We start from the raw sequence: 25,256 nt of genomic DNA, 5'->3' as shown, positions 1-25,256 counted from the left end.
ATACCCCCATGTTTTAGAAAAGAATCGCAAAAGCAGCAGAAATGGTAACTGGCCTTCCTCAAATTAGAATCACAGAGAACCAATCAACAGTATACTTAATGCATCTGAATTCTGTAAATGTTTATACAATTACTAGGCGTTCTTTCCTGGTCACAAATACAAACCTTAAGAAGAGCTATCTCTCTCTCATGGGTTTCAATTCTGTCTCTGTCTCTCTGTCCGTCTGCCCCAGACCAGAGCCATTTTGCCCTGCCCCCGACTACCTGACTTGCCACCCCCTCTCATATTCCCAACTATTTAACACACAGGTTCAACCTATGAGATTCAGCTAGCAAGATATGTTCAAACCATAATTTTTTTTATATATATCTCCTGTCGCTTTAATCCTCAATCGCTTTCCCAACACAACTGTTTGCACAATCCTTTGTAGATTTAAAAACCTTTAACAGGAAATCCGTCACTTGTCCAGTAAATCTGTTTTACCCCATTAACATTCAGGTCCTTTAGTTGTTTTTAACTAAGTCTAACACGTACTGTACTGACATTTCGGAACCCCAGACACTTTAAACGTGTTTACTATCGTGATGCAAATTTATGTTCCTCTTATTTGGTTACAAACAGAATGATTTTCAGACACAAATGCACACAAAAGCACAAGGTTGTAATTGACTTGGCATATTTGGTTTGGGTTTTTCCAATAACGTGACAAGAAATGGCCTAAATACATAAAACTACACTTGACTAAAATACAAAATTTGCAACACACTGTAATGGGGTTTTAATCTATGATATTACAGATAATAAAAACGATAAGGAAAATCTATAATTATCGAGAAACATGCCTAAATAATGTTCAATAATTATGAAGAAACATGTCTAAAGAAGAACATTTCATTACATCCACAGTGAAGAGAATTTTTTTTTCAAGCGTTTTAACCCCCTTTGTTCTTTCGTATTTCACCAGGTAATGAGATTTGACTTCCCTTTGAAGAATGAAGCCGAGAAAGGCTTTTGGGAAACCCTTATTTCTCAGTGAAAGGAGTTGGAAATCATCACATTGGGGAGAAAATAAAACTTAACACTCTTAAAAGTGCTTATCATCATATCTGTCAGTAAAAGTTGCACAAGTGAAAATCATAGCCAACAGTATGTTTTAGTTTCGTTGGTATTATCGTTAACTTAATGCTATCGCTTCCATTAAAACTTTCATTTGCTCTACATTCATCTCGATAATGATGTTCCCTAAACCGGTATTTGGCTCCCTTTTCGAGTCATCCGTAAAAATTTTTTTTTTTTTTTTTTTTTCTGTAAAAGAAAACTATTGTGCTGGCTTTGTCTGTCCGTCCGCAGTTTTTTCTGTGCGCACTTTTTCTGTCCGCCCTCAGATCTTAAAATCTACTAAGGCTAAAAGGCTGCAAATTGGTATATTGATCATCCACCCTCCAATCATCAAACATGTCAAATTGCAGCCCTCTAGCCTCAGTAGTTTTTATTTCATTTAAGGTTAAAGTTATCCATAATCGTCCTTCTGACAACGATATACGACAGTCCACCATCGGGTCATGGTTAAAGTTTCACGGGCCGCGGCTCATAAAGCATTATACCGAGACCACAGAAAGATAGATCTTTTTTCGTTGGCCTTGATTATACACTGTAGCAGCTGTACAGAAAACTCGACTGCTCCGAAGAAACTTCGGCGCATTTTTTACTTGTTTTCCCTTTATATTCATTACGTACTGCCATTTGAACTATATCTTATGTGATGCCAGTTTCATGCTAAGATTTCTTTATTATTATTATTATTATTATTATTATTATTATTATTATTATTATTATTATTACACCAAGAACCATGGATAACTGACTATTACTTATCGACTTAGGACATTATGCTAGCCTATGAGTCACCAAACTACTGCCTACGGGCGATATCAGATTTTATATGGTCGGCTGCAAACTTGAAGTGGTAATAAATAACAGAAATATTCCCCATAGTCTTTTCCCAACATCGGAGAGATGAGACGTCACGTCATATAGCTGTGCTGAGTCATTCCCATTAGTCTTGTAGTTGTGATTGAAGCTCTGTTTTTGAGAAGTAAACAAAAACATCTCAAATTAATTTATTTTTTCTCTTACCTTTATTAATGGGTCAGGTTAATTTTGACTTTGTTTACTTTACTTTATACACGTAGAGAGAGAGAGAGAGAGAGAGAGAGAGAGAGAGAGAGAGAGATAGCAATGAACTGTACAACGCTACTTTATAATAGTAAGGGTGCAGCTATTTTAGCTTTAATAAAATGATTGACAGATATAGTGGTTTAGCTGATGTAGACTTTTAAAAGATATTACGATGTGCAAGAATTTTTCATATAGTATGACTAACAATAGGGAAAATAAACAGGATCGAAGAGTGGACTTCAATAAAGCAAAGTAAAAGTAATAACTAATATATATATATATATATATATATATATATATATATATATATATATATATATATATATATATATATATATATATATATATATATATATATATATATATATATATAGTTATATATATATATATATTATATATATATATATATATATATATATATATATATATATATATATATATATATATATATATATATATATATATATTAATATATACATATATATATATAACTATATATATTTATATATATATATGTATATATACATCAATTTATAAATATATGTATATTGTGCGTGTGTATATCAGAACGTGTACCTTCATGCGGGTGTGTATGTGAGTGTGTATTGTGTATGGGTGCGTGCGTGCCCGCTTGTGCATGATGTGGGGGCCATAATGTTCTGTACATAATGTCAATGATTTGATGAACTATAACCTAGCATTTTTACTTTAAAAAATAGCGTATAATAAAGAGAAGAATTCTGCGAAGAAGTAAAAGTTTTTGGCGGAAATGTCTTCCTGAGAGCCATTTTATGTACCTTTAAAAGACTCTTTTCCTTTTCGGGAGTCTTGGAGATAAAACGTTATGGCTCTTATACAGAGAAAAACCAGAGTTGATAAGGAGTACGTTTAATCCGGAACTCTTTCGTTCCATTTTACTTAAGGTCAAAATGGCTTTAAAAATTTTTAGCTCCGCTAGGATAAGACTATTTTTTTTATATATATAATTATAACTGATGGTTCATTTTTAATCCAGTTACCAGTGGTGAACTTGTAAATGAATAAGTAAGTTTTCTAAACACTTATGATTAAAACTTAAATTATTATCACATACATACATGTATATGTATATATATATATATATATATATATATATATATATATATATATATATATTACATATATATATATATATATATATATATATATATATATATATATATATATATATATATAATTACGAATGTCAATATTGGATACTTACTTGATTCTGGGAGGCAACGGATGAATGCAGGGGGTTCCTTTTAGTTATTACACATCTGACTCAATATTAGGACAATTCGTAGACAAAGCAAGGGAAATCTATGGCTTAAGGCCTTCTTCATGTGAGGGAAAATTACATTAACTCAAGGGTTCTCCCAACTAATTATATTTACATAACAAACACAGATCAGAAGAATGACGAATTACTGGGCAGGTAAGAACAAAGGCCTGCTAAAATAATGAATCCTACACAGAATAAATATTCTACGCTGACGACATCGCATTGGGAACGGAGAACTGCACATGGATCGTCCGAGAGATTCCACAGGCGAGACCTATCTGCAAATATATGCAAGACGGTTACTTTCAATAATAATAAGACTCTCGAAGGGAAACTGGGGAATGCACAGATGGTGCCAAATAACTCAGTTCAACACTAATGCATAATTATGTTAACTTTGAATGCTCCAACACAAATTACTGAAGGTGATATATATATATATATATATATATATATATATATATATATATATATATATATATATATATATATATATATACACACATATATGTGCATGTGTATCTGAAAAAATAGACAGCCTGGTTGGTTCCTATACAGTTCCCGTGGTATATTATGGAAAATAAAGATAAATCATGTAGTAAGCAATTGGAATGAAACTTTGTTTCTACTACAAAGTTTTCAAAAATACTCTGACAGAAAAAGAATCCAAAGAGCTTTCGTATTGTTTTCAGTACGAAATAGACACTGAAAGAGTATGTTGGTGGATTCATCGGTGAGTAGAGGAAAAATTGCATCTTTCGGCAATTTCCGATATCGGATAGGAATAGACAACATCGCTGAAAACATCAACGGCTGCCTTGTGCATTGGAGAGAGAGAGAGAGAGAGACAGAGAGAGAGAGAGAGAGAGAGAGAGAGAGAGAGAGAGCAATTATCTCCATGTTTTGCTCCTGGTGCATTCATTCCGGTATTTTTGACATTTTCGGTTATTTTCTTACGGTCAGTATCTAATCCTCTTAACAGCACCACACTAATATATCCCTTATCAAAAATAATGTTTCCAGTCCCTCTCATCGTAAAATAAAATCTACGATTATTCATGGTAGTCTCTGGTCGACGCTGGATAAAATCATATTGTATAGGAAAGTGAAATATTAAAAAAAAAATACCCGGAAATCATAATGCAAAAGTCCGTCTAAGCTATAATTTATAAAATTTACTTTCGAAATTAAGGAAAGTAAACACACATCATTAACAGTTAAGTTCTTTTTCCGGAACCACAACAAGCTTATGGAATCAGCTGAATGTTAAGAACAATACAAATATATGCATGCATACGTAAATATATGGATATATATATATATATATATATATATATATATATATATATATATATATAAATCATGAAGCTACAAATGTCGCTTAATATCGAAATTCACGCTACCTCGATATATCTCCGTTGGAGAATTGTCGCCGAAGGAATTTATATAAGTGATAAATGAATTGGAATCGTGGGGACACGAACCCGCGACGAAAGCCTATTCAGCGACTCCAGTTGACGTAAACCATTGAGCCATCAAGAGAGGGTAAAAGTCTTTTGCCGAGATGTCGTACTGCTTTTACCCGTCGTGAGCGGGGAAAGTGTACTAGCCTCGACAATGACCCACCTCCGCCATGACATGGCGGAGGTGGGTCATTGTCGAGGCTAGTACACTTTCATATAAATCACGGTGTGATAAAAATTTCATAACAAGAGCTGCGTGTTCCAAACGTACCAGTGAACTGTCATGGCGGAGGTGGGTCATTGTCGAGGCTAGTACACTTTCCCCGCTCACGACGGGTAAAAAGCAGTACGACATCTCGGCAAAGACTTATACCTCTCTGATGGCTCAATGGTTTACGTCAACTGGAGTCGCTGAATAGGCTTTCGTCGCGGGTTCGTGTCCCCACGATTCCAATTCATTTATCACTTATATAAATTCCCCTTCGGCGACAATTCTCCAACGGAGATATACCGAGGTAGCGTGAATTTCGATATTAAGCGACATTTGTAGCTTCATGATTGTATATAAATCACGGTGTGATAAAAATTTCATATATATATATATATATATATATTCGCAGCGTAGGCGAGGGCCGTTTGCTGACGTCTTTGCTCTGGTTTCTATGATAGAAGATCCTAACGAGGCTGAATGCACAAAACTTACAATACAGATCAAATGAGGCTGCTTCATTTGTATTTCATGTATTTCTGTAATAGTCAGTAATATGACTGATGCAACATGACCTTTTCCTCTTATATCTGCTACTGGTATAAAATCGAAAACTGGATTTGATTATTAAGAAATATAATAATTTACAAAAGACTAAATTACCTTAATGTTTACATTAAAATAGGCGCACTCACTTTCAGAAAAAACTGAATCTATCTCTCTCTCTCTCTCTCTCTCTCTCTCTCTCTCTCTCTCTCTCTCTCTCTCTCTTTCTCACACTTTTAATTATGAAGTATACATAAAGTCCTCATCCTACCATATGATACCTTATTGTAATGGAATATAAAATTTGGGCCTAAAGCCAAGCGCTGGGACCTCAGGGGTCATTCAGCGCTTAAAGGGAATGTGAGAGAAAAAATGTTTCAAAGGTGTAACAGGAGGAAAGCTTCGATGTTGCACTATGAAACAATTATTAGGAGAGGGTGGAAAGTAAGATGGGAGAAAAAGAATATGAACGGAGGTATAGTAAAAGGAATGAAAGGGACTGCAGCTAAGGACCGAAGTTATGCTGCAAAGCACCTTAAGAAATGCATAGACTTTGGTACAAGGCGTGGGGTGCACTGACGGCGTGTCCCCCTATGGGGGTCTTAGTACTACAATAGGCAAAGGAAGCCAAAAGTATGTATGTCTGAATTACCAATTAATAACATCATTTCTTTTTAAGTATTTCACTGCTGACTTTGATAAGAGTATCATGGATTATTATTACAATTACAGTGATGATACTGATGACGATTTTACTTTACCTGTAGTACGAATTCACGTAATTATCGATAAGCAGAAATATTTCAGGTTGTTTATATAATAACACAGACGAAAAAACTTAAGAGCAGGTGTGCTAGCACTATTCTCTCTTTCTCTCTCTCTCTCTCTCTCTCTCTCTCTCTCTCTCTCTCTCTCTCTCTCTCTCAAGTCTTCTTCATACAAAGCCCATCCGAAAGCAACTGGGTAAATAGATCATTCACACACCTAGATAGGAAAAGCTAAAAATATATCTCATATTCTTTTTCTTAGCAGGAACTTGTTTACACTGTTTACTAAGCCTAACGGAGCTCGAAGGGTGTACGAGTGTATGTAAGGCTTCATAATATGTAATAATATGATTGTAGATTGTGTCGTACTGCCTGGATTCCTAGAACTGTTTTTTTTTATCAGAATTTAGTAATTACTAAAAGGAGACACACTTTAGAATTAAGACAGACCTTGTGACATCTTGACCCAGATATCAGTTTTAGTAATTAAATCTTTTCAGTTAAGATATAAAAGTAGGAGAGAGAGAGAGAGTGAAAGTAGTAGAAAGGTAGTTTTCTGTTAACTCCACTTTCACCAAGATAAATCGCTGCTCATTACACCTACGTTAATAAAATCCCCGCTGGGAAACAACAGATTAATCTCCATCCACAACTGCGTTATCCTTACTGCCCCTTCCTATTTGAGAGTGACTGTGGGTACACAGAATTGAAAATGAGTGAATCGTATCTCAGTTATCTTCGCAAGTTTTTCATTTCTGATGTTTGGACGTCGTTTTGGATTACTGTATATATTACTATACGTATATGCATTCTCTATTTCATGAACATCGTCTCTTGCTAGCGCATGCGCATGAATCTGCACTCTGCGCATGCGCATGAATCTGCACTCTGAGCATGCGCATGACTATTCTTCCTGCTTCTCTTGGCGCGAAATGTACGCCTTGCAGCACCCTCTCAGTTTTCACCTGTTTGCTGTATGGAATAAAGCAACTTATGACTCGGGATATTATTTCTCCATCCCTGCAGCATTCAGTCTTCTCCTACAAGACAGCATCACATATCATCAGTCGTAATAACGCTGGTGAACCGGGACCAGAAAACAATATCGTCAGCCTCTTGAAGAATGTGGCTGCAACTGTAGCATCTCGATTGCATGAAATGGCAACTGATGAAAGGTCTTCATCAGGCTATATAGTTCTTTGTGATTTCTTTATATTATCAACCTAAGGTTCAAATGGAAGGAAACTGAATTCCTTCAATAATAATAATAATAATAATAATAATAATAATAATAATAATAATAATAATAATAATAATAAATGGAGGTTATTTACATTTGATTATATATATATATATATATATATATATATATATATATATACACATATACATACATACATATATATATATATATATATATACATATACATACATATATATATATATATATATATATATATATATATATATATTTTATTTATATATAATATTTATACACACATATTTATATATATAGATAGATAGATAGATAGATAGGTAGATAGATAGGTAGATAGATAGATAGATATATGTATTTACATTAATTTTTATATCACCGCCCCAATATAAAACACAATTTCCATTAAAATACGAAGCGATATTTCAGCCTTAAACAGTAAAGATGAGATTTAACATTCCCATTTCTTCATCCAGTAAATCCTGACAATTTATATTTCCTTTTAGAACTTACTAAAATACCTACGTGAATATTTTTTGCAATCAAATATTTATATTTGATTTTGAAAAGACTAAGGTTTACTCTGAAAAAAGCGAACGCAAAACGAAAAGGAAAATAGATGAAAAGGTTATTTTGAAAACTGTTTAGGCATATTTTATTTTAAACTGTTTAAACCATTTGGCCTTAAACCTTTCCCGATGGCTGTTCGTTTCTGTGGCTGTTCAGTTTGTGTACTCGAACAGAATTTGTTTCCCGTAGACCAGATGGTTTCTTTAAACTGTCATCATGATAAAAATAAAACTTTAACCGAAAAAAGTTGTGTGACTTTATTTGATGGGAAGAAATTATTCACTTCCATCTTCTAACATTCCACATTTAAAATTGTTTATCGGGAGCAGATTTTGCCCTGGAAATAATAACTTTATATTGTACTTTCACGTTCATATATATATATATATATATATATATATATATATATATATATATATATATACATATATATATATATATATATATATATATATATATATATATATACATATATATATATATATATATATATATATATATATATATATATATATATATACACACACACACATATATATATATATATATATATATATATATATATATATATATATATATATATATATATATGTGTGTGTGTGTGTGTGTGTGTGTGTGTATGTGTGTGTGTATGAAGAGAGAGAGAGAGAGGGAAAGATAAAGATAGAATTTAGGCTAAGGGAAGTTTTCCGATATATCAGGACGAGACCAAATCAACTCAGAGTTTACAGTCAGCTGTCTTCACTCTCGTACAGTTCGGAAATTTGAGACATTTTTGGTCAAGAAAGTTTACAGAAACTTTTATTTTTATCAGAGCTTTGCCGAATGAGAAAGCGTTGAATTTTATTTATTTATTTAATTTTTTTTTTCCTGGAGAGGCGAAGAGTGTTGTTCCTCCGCTGCTGGATGCGTTTCAATTTTTGTTGGATTCTTTATAAATGCTTCTTTCTGTAAGCACATTAGGTTATACTCTAAGTACTAGTATTTACGTTATTCAAGCTGCGTTTTGCTTGGCCTCGAAATGAAGAAAAAAAGAATGGTTTTACTACCGGACTTCAAAAGGGCATCGTATTGCATACCCCAGTGGCCTTTAAATGAAGAAAAAATTAATAGTTTTATTACTTCTAAGGGATGGCGAATGTTGCTATATTTTCTTCTTGATTTTTAATTACTTTTTAACCTTATAGCTGACCCTGAGTACATCGACCATTAAGCCCGAATATATTTATCTGGAATGCTACATATATCTAAAATATTATGACAGAAATAGTTCATTTTAAAGATACTTTTTCCTCGAGGACGTAGATAAAGGAGAAATGTATTTATAGATGTTTGGAGAATTTTATATATAAGTACAATTACTCACCTTGATTAAAACATCTTTATTTACCGCTGTCTTGTTCCTCCGAAGTTTAGTAATTATTGACAATGAACACGGAAACCTCACAGTTCACCGTAACATGCAATTCATAAAATATAGTATAAAAATAAACGGTATATATATATATATATATATGTAATATATATATGTGTGTGTATATATATATATATATATATATATATATATATATATATATATATATATATATATATATATATATATATATTCCAGTGATGGAGTGTATTTGTTTGTGTGGGTTCGTATATATGTGATTGCTTGCCGATATGTGAACGGTTTGGAGAATTATATCTAAGAAATTGGTCAAAAGTAGGAATAATACTTCTGTTTCGTACACGAAAAAAACAATATCATTATTACCTATCTACTTAAACTCCAAAATGGAGAAAACCCGGAATATCAAAATTGGAAACAAAATGTAAATCAGTTTTCCGTGACCATTTGCTGTCTCAACTGAGCCCATCCCATTAGCCGGATATCTGTTCCAAATCCGTCCTTTCAGGAGATTAAAGTTTGATGTGCAAGGCTTTGGAACTGCTACGTCATTCTTTTACCTTCTCCGTTGTTGAGTAACGACGAAACCAGTTGGATGTTTAGGCAATGGGAATTGGTTCTTTATTACAGAGGTGGAGAGTACTTTACTTTGGTCCCTCTTACTATTCATGAGCAGGTTTATACATGGGATTATTTCCTTTCTTTTTGTAGAATATAACAAAGATCAATCAACAAACGATCCAGTTCTAAACTGAATATAGATTTAGACTGAATAAAAGGCACATGGAAATTCGAAGGAGAAGGAGAAGGTTTAAGAGGTTTTTTTAAATTTTTTTGTGATCTTCACAGGATAACGTCAGATTAATGATTTTTCGTTGCCCCGTGGACGTGGGAAATAAGAAACAAGTAAACAATGCCCGGAAGTTTCTGCGGCGCAATCGAGTTTTGTAATCGTCCATTTAATTGCATCATCAGGGCTGTTAAAATGAAACGTAAAATTCATTGTGAAATTGTAAAGATTAAATGGACGATTACGAAACGTTGGAATAATGACAGCATGTACATCTGTGTGTGTCCTCTTCCCTTATTGATTATATATATATATATATATATATATATATATATATATATATATATATATATATATATATACATATAATATAATATAATATATATATATATATATATATATATATATATATATATATATATATATATATATATTTGTGTGTATGTCTGTCTGTTATACTTTTATATCATTTTGAAATCTTCAGGACATGAGAAATAATAAAACAAGTAGATAGTTAAGAATTTGTCTCGAAAACAAATAAGAAAAATACAAGGCAACAACGCAATTAAAGTAAGACAATAACTACAAGTACTGGGATATGTGTAACGCCAAGCACATTGATAAATTTTGCAATACTGTACTGAAATCTTCCAAGGGCGTTATTCCCCCATCTTCCTCGGAATTACTTCCAGCGGGTTATTAAAAAGCAAGTACCGCTTACCTAAGCATATAAACAGCATAAAACGAGAGGGGGGAAAAAAATTAACAGCCATGATATCTGCAATGCGGTGGTCAAAAAAAAAAAAAAAGACACTCCGGGAAAATGATGCCAGTATTTTCATGATAATTTACGTGTCATATAGACTAATTTACACTATCTTTGAACTTCTAGCGTAACGATGAATTACTCATTACTATCTCGCTGAAAGTCTCTCGGGAATCTATATTTTCTTGTTATGAATGAAGTGAAATAGCTTAGGAGTGAACATAATCCTAAAAGAATGACTCTATATCCATAAGAGATTATGTCCTGAACAACACAGGAAGCCCCATCAACATCCCAAATAGCCCATTCTTGCAATGGCTGAGCGTTTCCTTCTATTTCTGTACACGCCGAAGGTAATGGCTTTTTAGAGACTGGACATTGCATTACATTTATTGGCTCTAAATGTCATTAGTCGGTTCATTATTGGGATATTACATTTATTAGATCCAAGTATCATTAGTCGGTTCATTGTTAAGCATTACATTTATTGGACCTAAATGCCGTTAGTCGGTTCACTTTTGGGAAATTACATTTGGTATTTAGGCAACTGTTCTATTTACGGAAGTCAAATGCATAAGTACATAACAAAGAATCGTGAAAAGTATATTAATGCTGGATTTTTTCTAAATGATTGACTGAATTGTTTATGCAATCTGGCGTCGCTGCAAGGTGAAATCAGAGCAAATATTAAGAAAACATTCCCGTAATCCATTCACGCTCTGAGAGAATTTTTATATTTTACTTTCATAAAAAGTGTATGGCACAACTATACAGATCTGCTGTATAAAAATATTTAGAAGACTCACAGTTACAAGCATTTTGATAAACTGGGGGTTTACTAATAGACAGCACATTTTTCGAATCAGTCAGTTTATTATTTGCATCTTTCCCTGCCTAAGTCAGTATATAAATGTTCATCGCTCACGGAAATCGTCTTTCTCCCTGTACAGACTGGACACCAAGTACTGCTTAAAAAAAATCTGACTGATCAATATGGATTATCATTGAAGATGGAAATGCTAACCCATTATTAAAAATATTAAAAATATTCATAAACATATATTGTAATTACCTTATGTTTAGAGGTATACTTATGGATAAGTTTCATTTGTAGTTATTTCGTTTGTGTCACCGTAGGTACTTGAAAACACGTAGCTCTCCAGTTTATCTCGGGCAAAGCTGTTGAAGGAGAGAGAGAGAGAGAGAGAGAGAGAGAGAGAGAGAGAGGCCGTTATGCCTATGCTAGTAAAGTAGGTATTAAGAGAGACTGGCTTGAAGAATATGAATAAGTTAGAAATTTATGTGTATTTACTTGTAAAGTTTATTGTAAGTGCTAACATTTACTTACCAATGTACGTATGAAATTGGAATGACCATTGAAAGTGAAAATAGTGATGTATTGTATCTGCATTTTCCTCTGTTAGGTTAGGGGTCAATGCCTAATAAAACCGATTTTCCTTTGCATTATAAGCAATTCCTGAATAAGAAATTTAAATTTGTCGGTCAACAAAAATATCTCTTTCATTTAGCCTAATTCATTTTGAAAATCAGTTCCATTCGGCGCGATTTTAATATTCACCCTAATCTCTGCAAAAATTCTGATCAGTAACCTACGATCATTTTCTTTCAAACTCCATATCGGCACGCGCTTAGACAGCTACGTATAAACGTATAATATTGTTAAAAACATTGCAACAGTCCCTCAAACTTCATAACAGTTCTCACAAACGATCGTATAGCCGGTAGTCTTCACAGCCTTAAATAGCTCTGTTTAAGCAATCAGCCCGTTGTGGTGTCTGCCTAAATTCATTCGGCCAGGGCGGTTCTGTCCTTCCAGTGTCTACTGACGATTTCCAGGTGGGCGATAGTGGAACGTATTGCAAACTAGGAACTCCATGACTCAAGCGTTATGTCGGCTCTGATAGGTACTCAGTTGTCTCCCAGCATCACTAAAGTTCTTGTCAATGATGCAATCAACAGACAACGGTTAACTAACAAGGTTATACAGTTGGCACACAGGTGATATTTCTAACATAATGGTTAGATGAGTGTGGAGTAAACAGATAACTTGCCTGGTTGTGCGCAGAATGGGATTACGTGTAACAGACGGGTGTGACTGAGCAGTAAATAGTTCCTTATAAGGTGGCCTGCACTATCCGGTATTGAATCAGCCTTCAATATTTCTTTTTACGTAAAGTACAATTGGAAAGGATCAGAATAAGATTCTAGAGACATGCCCGTCTATCCATCCCGTCCACACACACACACAAAAGATAACTGAACAAGGAAAGGAAATACAATAGGAATTGAAAAAGTGGGGAGGGACAGACCTATCTCTTCATGGGAGCCAGAGGGAGCACGGAAGCAAGAGGTACAATTTATTCGAACTAGAAAAGTAAATACTTTTCCCGGGCGTTTTTCTCAGTGGTATGACTCTAGAGCTACACTTCACTCCCCCTTGGAATCGATTCACACAACGCTCCGTAGCACTGCTTTCCAAAATCAAATAAGGAATGTATGAATATATGTATACATGTATATAATACACACACACACACATTTCTTCATTTAAATATTCAGTCAGATCTAATTCTTTAATGTGTCAGCATTCCAAATTTTGTTGTTTTTGCCACAGCCCTCGTCTGTTAAAGCCATTTTTTTTTTATTTTACAGATATAGATTTATCAGGAAGCAGCCATGACCCAGGTCACTGACGTAAGCCAAATCTGATAGAACTCATCAAGTCGGAACAGTGACTTTAGATTCACCCTGGTCCGGAATTTTCCTTGCTGTAATTTCTGCATGATTCTGTTTTGCCTCATCCGTCCAAAATTGGTAAAATTTTAGTTTCTTTTGTTCACGTCATTTTTAAGCTCTGTACATTCTCTGAGTTGAGCTCTTCGTAAGGAGAGGGTTTTCATTCACAATTTCATCACAATCCAAAACCGTCTTACGTGCAATCTCATCAGTCCTTGATTATTCCCAGTCTTCATATCCATATATATATATATATATATATATATATATATATATATATATATATATATATATATGTGTGTGTGTGTGTGTGTGTGTGTGTGTGTGTGTTTTATACATTTATATATATGTATATATATACTGTATATATATATATATATATATATATATATATATATATATATATATATATATATATATATATATATATATATATTATGTGTGTATATGTATATGTATATATATGTACATAAATGTACATCATATATATATATATATATATATATATATATGCATACATACACATTATCGAACAGAACAGAATGTAGTAGAATTTAGGCCAAAAGGCCAAGTACTGGGACCCATGGGGTCATTCAGCGCTGAAAGGGAAATTAACAGTAAGAAGGTTTGACAGTGCAACAGGAGGAAAATCTCGCAGTTGCAACATGAAACAACTGCTTTTTATGAAGACCTGTCTGTGAAACTTATTTTTCGTAATTTTTTTTTTTATCTTGCATTTAAAAATCACATCAAGTACATTTTACAAACAAATACAAGTGCTATATATGTAATTTATTCGGAGATCAACCACAAGTCATTTCCAGTTAAAACAGTTCGCTAGACAGGAAATTTTCTCTCATTCCTTAACAGTCTTCAACCACAGAGAGAAATACCACATGGAAAAATACCATTCTCTCGAGATGACTGCTTTCCCATGAGGTTTAATCGAAGGCCATTTTTGGTGGTGATTGGGAAGTGGAGGAGGCATCTGTGCAGAGAGAACCAGAAGAATGATCAAAGGTGCGAAAAGTTAAATAAAAAGGGCAGAGAGAGAGAGAGAGAGAGAGAGAGAGAGAGAGAGAGAGAGAGAATCATTACATCCCGTATTGACGCTAATCAAATCATTTGTAAATAATACTAGGATTTGCCGTTAAGTTTTAATTTTCAATAATAAGAGAATTTATATATATATATATATATATATATATATATATATATATATATATATATATATATATATATTTTGTGTGTGTGAATCTTCATCGCATCACCATGTTTTTTTTTATATTCATAAACATTAAGCAACAAATGTTGTTTAATGTCCAGTTGGTTCTTCATCTCATGACGGCCGAGTGGCAGGAGAACTCGTCATTTAAATCGGAGAGAATTTGCACTCACTGGGTCAAATCCCCAGGTGCCTCAGCGCTTATTTATAAATATCACCTTCGGTATCATTTCAGAATTAGAGCGAGTTGGATATTAAACCACATTTGTAACTTAATGTTTGCGGATGTATATATATATATATATATATATATATATATATATATATATATATATATATATTTTATATATATATATATATATATATATATATATACATATACATATATATATACAGTATGTAGATGTGTATATATGTATGCATGTATGTGATGTTTAGAGAAAATTTTACAGTAGCGCTTTCTCACCACAACTTTCACCCCCTCCACTCGTAGCACTCTAAGTCTTGAAGAATCTGAGGTTTTTTTTTTTTCTTTTTTAACGAGGTGACATGTGAATGTGCTAAGTTATTCTTATAATGAGGGACGCTGTCCTAAGGCTGGCCTTTGAAGTTTAAAGAAGGATGAAATTAGTTTAATTTCTGGAATGGGTGAAGAGACACAGAGAGAGAGAGAGAGAGAGAGAGAGAGAGAGAGAGAGAGAGAGAGAGAAGGGATAGGTAATTGATTTTTCTGATGTTAAAACAGTTAGAGCATAACATAAGTGTGTGTGTGTTTGCCAGAGAGAGAGAGAGAGAGAGAGAGAGAGAGAGAGAGAAAATAACGGGGCAAATGAGCAATAGACAGAGAAAAAGGAGAGATATTTGGGTGATATGGAGAAACAGAGATTAATTATGAAGCAGATAGGAGTTCCATTATATTGCTTTATAAAACGCATTGGTCTATAAGACCTGAAAATAAAAAGAATTAACATTTTTATAATTAAGAAAGAAATTGTAGACGATGCACTTTCTTGTAAACAACACGCTTTTCAAGAATTATTGATTGTATCTAAGTTTATTTTTCGGGTATTTTGTAGTGCACATCACGATAATGAATAGATATTTCGCGATGAACACGCGGTTGTAAATGAAAAGAATTTCTTATCAATCATTTACGTATACAGAAGGAGATACAGGAAGGTTTCTACAATTAAGTCAAAATCTTTTAAATGTATAATACCTCACACTAATAAAAAAACGAGAGTCTTACGTTGAAGGAATAGGTTTAAAGAAAATGGCTTTATATATCGATTCATAGTAGGGCTTTTTTTTTAAAGATAAGTTTACCGATAAGTTTTATCTGATATGCTTTAATTGTTAGAATTTATGATTTTAGGGCAATATCCATTTATTGTAGTGGAGCAGTGAAATAGTGTAACATTAGAAAATCATAGTTGAATTACTATTTCACCTTAATATAACCTGGCCATTTTTATTGTTTGTCATAAATTGTTTGAAAAACATGGCTTCAAAGATATTTTATTTGACAATAATTAAATTGCGATAAATTCTTGAAATGCTATAAATTTTACAATTGGCAGGCATAAGATATGTGTGTATTATGTATGTACACACACACATATATATATATGTGTGTATATATACTGTATATATATAATATACACACATATATATGTATGTATATACTGTATATACAGTATATATATATGAGAGAGAGAGAGAGATGAGAGTGCTACCTACATACCTTTGTGCATAACTTTTATACATCACACGAACTCTATAAATTGGCCATGCATGCTAACAGGCTTCATGAATATACACCAAAAACCGCATAAGCGTAATACGCCAAGTTGTCGAAGGGAGCCGTTTATATACATGCAAATCTAGACATTTTCAGGCCTGGAACATTTTTCGCATAAACTTTTGACATTTAGTGTGGAAAAATATATCTCCTTAATTAAACAGTACCATCTTGGAAACTACTAGGGAAGAAAAAAAGTTTAATAAAGCATGGAGTTGGGGAATTCAAAACAAAATGTTTGTTAACAATTCCATTTCTGAATATCTTTTTTTCCAGAGGAATGGTTATGCAACAACACTGAATTCATTGCGGATATTTTTGGTTGAATTCATTGCAGATATTTTTGGTAGTGTATATAAAAAGAAAACTACGTTTTTTTTTTTTTTTAGTTTATTCCAGCAGCGCAACTATGAAAGACTTATGTCCATACGAGAATTACATGGCATTTGATCATTCATTCTTGTCTTTCATTGAAAAATTTTCTATGATGAAATGAACGATTCTTTTTTATCGTACGAACTGTTTTATTAATGTAAACGATGTAACGAGAGTCAAAAATAGTTTATTACGACAGAGGAAAATATCTATCACAAAAGATTTGCCAGCCTTGTAACTTTCAGTTTTTAACGGTATACCTGTTCTCGTTCCAGAGAGAGAGAGAGAGAGAGAGAGAGAGAGAGAGAGAGAGAGAGAGAGAGAGAAAATGAAAATATATTTCTGCATGAGAGGAAGCAGAGTTTTGTATTATGCATGTTCCGCTAGTCTCCTTGTTCTTGCAGAGAGAGAGAGAGAGAGAGAGAGAGAGAGAGAGAGAGAGAGAGAGAGAGAGAGAGAGAGAGAGAGAGAGAGAGGGTAGAAAGGACTAATTAGAGAAAAAGTTAAAAAGATAATTTTATTTGGAACGTATTTCTCGTTTTGTTTAGAATATATTTGAACAGTTGCAATTATTAAAAAGTCCAATCGAGCTCCTGCCTTCTGCCTGATATCTCTAAATTCTGGTTCTGTTCCTAATCCTCAAAACTGTTGAAACAATCCATCCATCCACGCAACTCTCTTTGACCTCTTGCTCTTAAACAGAGATTTATCGTATTCCCAAACAGAGGGACTAATTGGACCAACAACTTCTGTTACCTGTATTTGCGGCGATAAAAAGGGATGAAGATCGACTGCTGGTTAGGGTTCAGACATGACACCTGAGAGGTTTGGCTTAGGCCCAGCAAACCAGCAGATTGGATTAGTGGTGTTTCATAACGTTTTATATAACATCACATCTACGTCTTATGTGATACCCTATATAGAGCGTTTACCGAACGTTTACTTTCGTTTATTCAAGGACATATTAGTTTTGCTGGGGGTTACCACTTCGGATCTTGGAATGAAACGTTCCGGAGGGAAGTAATTGGAAAATGAAGCGAATTTAAGGCATATGAAATCATAAATCAGCAAAGGGCTAGTTGTCATATTTACTAAAAAAAATAAAAAATGTTAGTCTACACCTTTTCATAATTCGTATGCAAAGCGAAAATCAACTTGAACAAAATAATAAAGGTACATAAACAAATACATTTTTGTAGCCTAGGCAGATCTACAATCTTACATTTTAAGAGCTCACACTCATCATATCGAAAAAGAAATCTAACCCGAAGGGATATAACGTTTCTTGTCATTTGTAATGGTGAATTTTTCTCTAGGATGTTCTTAGCTTAGAAAATTCTAGTCCATCTCATTATTGACTAACCTACGACTTGGCATGAAAGGCAGTTTGAATATGTTTCCTTTTTTTCGGATATGTGCGGTATTTCTCACACAGTTGTCAGTAAACTCAAACATATTACAAACATTAACCTTAGAATGAAAAGAGTGAGAAAACGAGACAAAAATGAGTTACACTAAACCTTTCTTACTCTTGTCTTTCATCAAACAAAACCATTATTATTATTATGCGCTGATGACTTTTTTTTTTTTTTTGCCAAAGTTTCTGCTTACCTCCAGTTACTCATGTTAACTAGAGTTGTCTTTTTACCGCCGTGATCCAAGTCATTATTATTGGGAAGGCTGAAGCTGACGATAATGATGACGATGGTGAGGAAGTTATATATATATATATATATATATATATATATATATATATATATATATATATATATATATATATATATACATACAAAGCCAATCCAACATCTTCGAAAAAAACATAACAGACACCTCACGCGTCTCCACTGTCGACCTCTCCGCGTAACAACTCCTCGATGCTGGGAGAAAGAGCGCCGGTGAACTGGTACAGTACATGTACACAATACCGGGGTCTAAGCGATGTCAGGCAGGGCAGCCGATCGGGACTACAAAGTCTACCCCAAAGCCAAATCAAAGTCCTTCAAAGAAGGCATCACGGCGACCCCATATAAAAATGGGAACAAGTTGGGAAGAAGAAGATATATATATATATATATATATATATATATATATATATATATATATATATATATATATATATATATATATATGTATAATATATATGCTTATATGTCACTAAATAGCGTGTGACAATACATTCAGCCAAGATTCAAACTAAGACTCAAGATTAGAGCGGTAACTGTTCAAAACAACCTAATCAAAATTCCCACGCCAGAGATCACTAAAATTCCCGTTAAGAGTTCTTGTTAAATCCTGGTTCATGGAGCATAAAAAAAACGTGTGGAAACACAAAATAAAAATGTATAATAATAAATGGTCAAAGAAAAGAGAGGTTCCCTGCAATGGTGCTAACCATAGAGGCTGCAAAACAATAATCACTGAATAATGTCTGAAAAATAGGAAGTATTAGCAAGATGTCCTCCTCACCGTACAATTCCAAAAGGAGCAATTACTGTAGGACCAGAATTTGAAGTGAATAGTGATTCTGTAGTTTCTCTCCAAGAAAGCATATGATAACGCACCAATGCACACACTCACTTGTGGGCCACTCACTCTAGTGTGACGTCACCGTCACGTACAATGTTCGGTAAGAAGGTACAATTCCATTACGTCATACACCACATGCGAACTAGTCTTCCGAACGCACAGGCGTCACAAAGCCCGGAAGCAATGCGTAGAGCGGCTTGAACGTCGGCTGTTTGCTGAAATTCAGCTTTGCAAAATGCGAGCGAACTCTCATCACCGTTTCTAAGTGCGAGGAATGTTAACGCCACCATAAAAACCACTTGCTATGAATAGGGCTTCTCACACGTGAAGAGCTACATTTTCATAGACCGGCAATTAGTCAGCTTAACCAGTTCGTGCACCTACATAAATGCTGACATAATAAATACCTGCACAGTGTATACTTAATGTATGTATATATATATATATATATATATATATATATATATATATATATATATATATGTGTGTGTGTGTGTGTGTGTGTGTGTGTGTGTTTGTGTGTGTGTGTGTTTACGTGTGTGTCCGTATCTGTGAATGTGCATGCATAAGAGGTTAGGATATAGCTTCTATACCAGCTATATGGATATTTGCCTCGCATTCTTTTATAAGTACGGGGTTTATATATATATATATATATATATATATATATATATATATATATATATATATATATATATATATATATATACTATTAAATTTTCCTAGGAAAATGTTACCAGTAACTTTAAAAATATCTGTTTCCATTTGGCCCCCGCTATTTCCAGTTTTCCCGAGAGGCCGCGAATAACTTTTGACGTTACTTCTGTTACCAAATGTCAATGTCAGAGAAATTCTGTGCCGTGAGAGAGAGAGAGAGAGAGAGAGAGAGAGAGAGAGAGAGAGAGAGAGAGAGAGAGAGAGAGAGAATTTCCTTTCCTTTTTGGTTTCCGTCGAGGACGAATAGGATATATATATATATATATATATATATATATATATATATATATATATATATACATATATTATCACATCATGTCATATACCATATCAAAATGACCCTCTACACCAAGCAACGTGAGGGGACACTCAGAGACTCTGCCATTCATTTCTTTACTGTGCCTTCCAGGGATGCTTACAGCATCATCATACCTTCTGGGAGTTACGGTACAAGACCTTTAGCGAACAACAAGTTCTAACCGACTCAGCTGGTAATACGTAAAGGCTCTGAACTTGGGCGACGAGCACCTGGTGACTTTTAGGTTAACACCTCTTTTAAAAAGGGCTAGACCCAATATCGAAGATGTTGGCCTGGTAAAGCAAGAGCAACGGGAACCATTTGCAGTGGGATGATGTATAGGCTTAAGGTGTTGAGGGTTTCATCTCCCTGCCTTTAAGTCTGGACGCCTGACGGATGACATGACTAAAAACCAACAGACAATACCAAGAGTCATTGGCCTTAGTCAACTAAGATCTGCGGAGCTTTTCTTCGGCATTTTGGCAATGGATCTTCTTGGGACTTTTCACGGTAGTGCATTTGCGAGCATAAATGTGTATGTAGGTTTGTTTAGTCATCGTATTCATATTTGAACAAGTAGCAAAAGTCCTTTGTATTATATCTACTTTTCTAAAGTATCGATGATGAAATTGAGGTAAGGAGCTATTTCCCCTTTTTACTGTTAAATTCAGAAGCGTTGGTGACATCAGTCTTAAAGTTATTTAATAATTAGAGAGGCGAAATCCTAGGAAAGCTTCACTCCTTAAATTTTCTTCACACAACCTTCCATTTTTAATTGATATCCGGTTTCGTGACGATTCTAAAGCAGGGAGATCCACGCGAAGCTAAACTCTGTTCTTATTATTTTGCTGATGTTTCGTTCCAACCTTAACCCAAGGACCTTTCGCGTTTGTTTTATTGGGGGAACAGAAGACAGATCACCTTTCACAAACATCTGTTTGTTTTTATAAACGAACGGAAAAACAGAAAGTAGCCTTGTAAGCGGAATGGAATTTAATATCTCTACATCATTCGTTGCTTACTGTCTCTCTCTCTCTCTCTCTCTCTCTCTCTCTCTCTCTCTCTCTCTCTCTCTCTCTCTCTCTCTCTCTCTCTCTCTCGCGCCACTTCCTGCAGTTTGTATTTTTTTATGGGTACCATGGGAATTATTTTATATTGCATTGTTACAATTTCCCACCTCTAGTTTCATTCGCTAAAAAAAATGTCCCATTGCTTGTCACTTAGTTTTCTATAGGATCTTACATTACCTTAGGTAAAATATACTACTAGCTCTATTTTTGTCGTGCTGTGGCCAACAGGAGAGGCAACACATCAGACACTTATATATACCTTACTCTGGTTAAAGTAAGGAAGAAACTTCCAGCGAAGGCTGTCTAAGTTACCATGCAAAAGAAGGCATTCTGTCTGCAATGAGTAAGGGCCTGCAAGGTTTTACTTTTACGTAAGAAAAAATATTTGAAATTACAAAATGAAAAGAACTAACGTTTTCTTAATTTAACGAGAGATATGCGGTAGCGATAAACTTTGCATAAAATAATATTTTACTGGGAAAATAAAATTGTTGAACGAAATAATAAAATATGTATGTTTGCTAATATTTCGTTATTTAACGGAGATTTTTATTCTAAAAGTTTGTTTCAGTTTCGAACCTTTAAAATTATTTCTTACCTTAGTTTTTGTTACTTCTTGCTTTGAAATTTAGGAAAATATATGTTCATAAGTGTCGATGATTATAATTATCGTATTACTGATCAGTCACTTAATCATTATCTGTCAAATCACAAATGGTAAAACTGATTAGATTTGCTATGGGTCATTAGATTGCTAACAGTTTTTTTTTTTTTTCGAGGTATGCGCTCTCAGAGAGTTTTCAAAAAATATTTCTTTTTCATTCGATTAGTTCGAAAAATATTGCTTTGAAGGTAAAATACATCAAGCCATATAGAGGCGTTGGAGTTTATGGCGTCAAGAACGGCAAAAATTGTAGAATAAAAGGAAAATAACCCAACTCAATAAAAATAAATAAAAACCCTTCCTTAGACCATTGACTACCAATTTTTTATTTTTTGTTCAGATTTTCTTCGAAGTGCAGACAGATTTACACACTACTAATTAAAGTTGCATGAGTAAGTAAATCACTTCAGACAAACTTCTCTAATTTTATTCTTATTGATCTAGATGAATAATCTCCGATGTTACTGTAACGTAGTTATGTGTCTGTAAATTTCTGTTAATGGCTATTTAAATTCCACTGGTACGAGCAGAACCAACGTACATGCAGGCATGTATAAGATCAAAATTTTATACATAAATGTTTCTATGCATAAAACTTGAAGCGCTCTCTCGTGAATTGATAAGAACGCTTTGCCATTCATCAAATCCGAGAGAGAGAGAGAGAGAGAGAGAGAGAGAGAGAGAGAGAGAGAGAATACCGGAGTTTTCTTGTTATTCAATCGACGCGCCACTTGAAGAGAACTACATCAAAAGATTCTGAACTGCAGAGGGGTTCTGTGAAAGGCAGATCAAACTCAGGGATATTCCGCATCAAACCTTCCACAGCGAATACGTAACCAGCCGTCGGGCTTACAGAAGTGTTATATGACTTTGTTGAATCGTATTGCATTAATCTCAGTCATTCTTATTGGGCGGTAAAAGCAAGCATTTCGAGGGATAGTTTTTTACATTTTTGTGCTTTAGTATGTTTATCAACCAATGAAGCTTTATCTCTCTCTCTCTCTCTCTCTCTCTCTCTCTCTCTCTCTCTCTCTCTCTCTCTCTCTCTCTCTCTAGATAATGTATAAGCGCCTCGTTAATGCTGATTTCAATAATCATGTTTATATATTTTTTTAATGTATGCAAACATTCCAATAGATAATGCTTGTTTGGCTTTTAATTTGTAAAGCATTTTTCAAAAAGAGATCATCCCATCGGGTTAAAAAAAAATGGGGAAGTGGAAAAAAGCAATTCCTTTCAAACTCCTAGTGCTATTTCAAAATACCCTCATGTATGTATAAGGTCATATGGGGCATTCTTCCCGGAAACAGAGATTTGTACAAAGGCTGCTACGCCATTTCTGCGCAAACGTAAAAAGCAAGACTAACTTAACCAAGATCTCACGGACGGCTGCTTCAGAATACATTCGACCAATTCAGTTTAGCACTGGCAACAATAAAAACAAGTGCGATGGAACTATGTTTTAGATGGGCCATTTCGTCTTTGGGAGGGAATTAAAAAAAAACGATTTTTCTGCCATAACGATGTGATCTAAATCTGAAAAAGAGTGATTTGTCGCACATTCTGAAAACTAAACAAATTATACGAAATCCGTAAACTAAAGTTACCTGAACTCATTTTAATCTTTTAAAAAGTCTTAGATGTTCACTGATAGGGGTAAACAAAATTATAAAAGATATTTGGGACTTGAACTGGAAAATGCTTCTGAAAACACAATTGATATTTTAGGTTTTAGTAGGGGATAAACTGAGTCGCGTTAATTATGATGTCTACACGCCTACTCCTCTGTTGAGCATAAATTGTTACTCTTTAACCTTTTTAAACATTTTATCTTGTTATTTCTCTTTGCCAGCGTGTTTTCTGGGTTATTCCTAATAGATGTTAGTGCATCTTGAATAATAATAATAATAATAATAATAATAATAATAATAATAATAATAATAATAATAATAATAATAATAATAATAATAATGAGAATTAATAGCCACAGCAGTGTTAAAAATATTTATATACAGAAGATTTTTAATTCTGTACATAAATATTTGTAACACTACTGTGGCTTTTAATTCTCGATATTATAGACTCGTTACAGGGTCGCCTTGTTTAAACAATAATAATAATAATAATAATAATAATAATAATAATAATAATAATAATATAAAAGTCAAAAGTGTATTGTCACATCTGTACACAAGTATTAAATCTAGAAAATATCGTTTTTATAATTCCTAATAATCGAAGGTATCTAATAATTCCATACAAATAATAACCTACATTATAAATTAAAGGAGTACAAACTTGTACACGTGTTCGTTAAAGTTTTCCAGAAACAAAATTCCGAAATGTAAAATAATGACATATTTGGAACAGCGACAGAGAAGGTTTATTATAAAGGTTTATTATATATACAATCCGATTATGTCTCCTTGCGTTGCCGTGGCTTTTCTTAAGGGTCTACTCTCCCATCTAAAACTTTATTATTGAAAAGAAAGGATGCTCAGAGAAAACAATCCCATATGTGCTACTTTTATCTGCCATAACAACACGTCTTCCTAAAAGGGTTTTTCTTTATCATCTATCTCCAAGCGATATTGCATGTTTATAGCATGGTTATGTTGGTACT

This window comes from Macrobrachium rosenbergii, chromosome 19 (assembly GCF_040412425.1).
Source record: "Macrobrachium rosenbergii isolate ZJJX-2024 chromosome 19, ASM4041242v1, whole genome shotgun sequence".
Classification (NCBI taxonomy): Eukaryota; Metazoa; Arthropoda; class Malacostraca; order Decapoda; family Palaemonidae; genus Macrobrachium; species Macrobrachium rosenbergii.
This window is presented reverse-complemented; position numbering follows the sequence as displayed.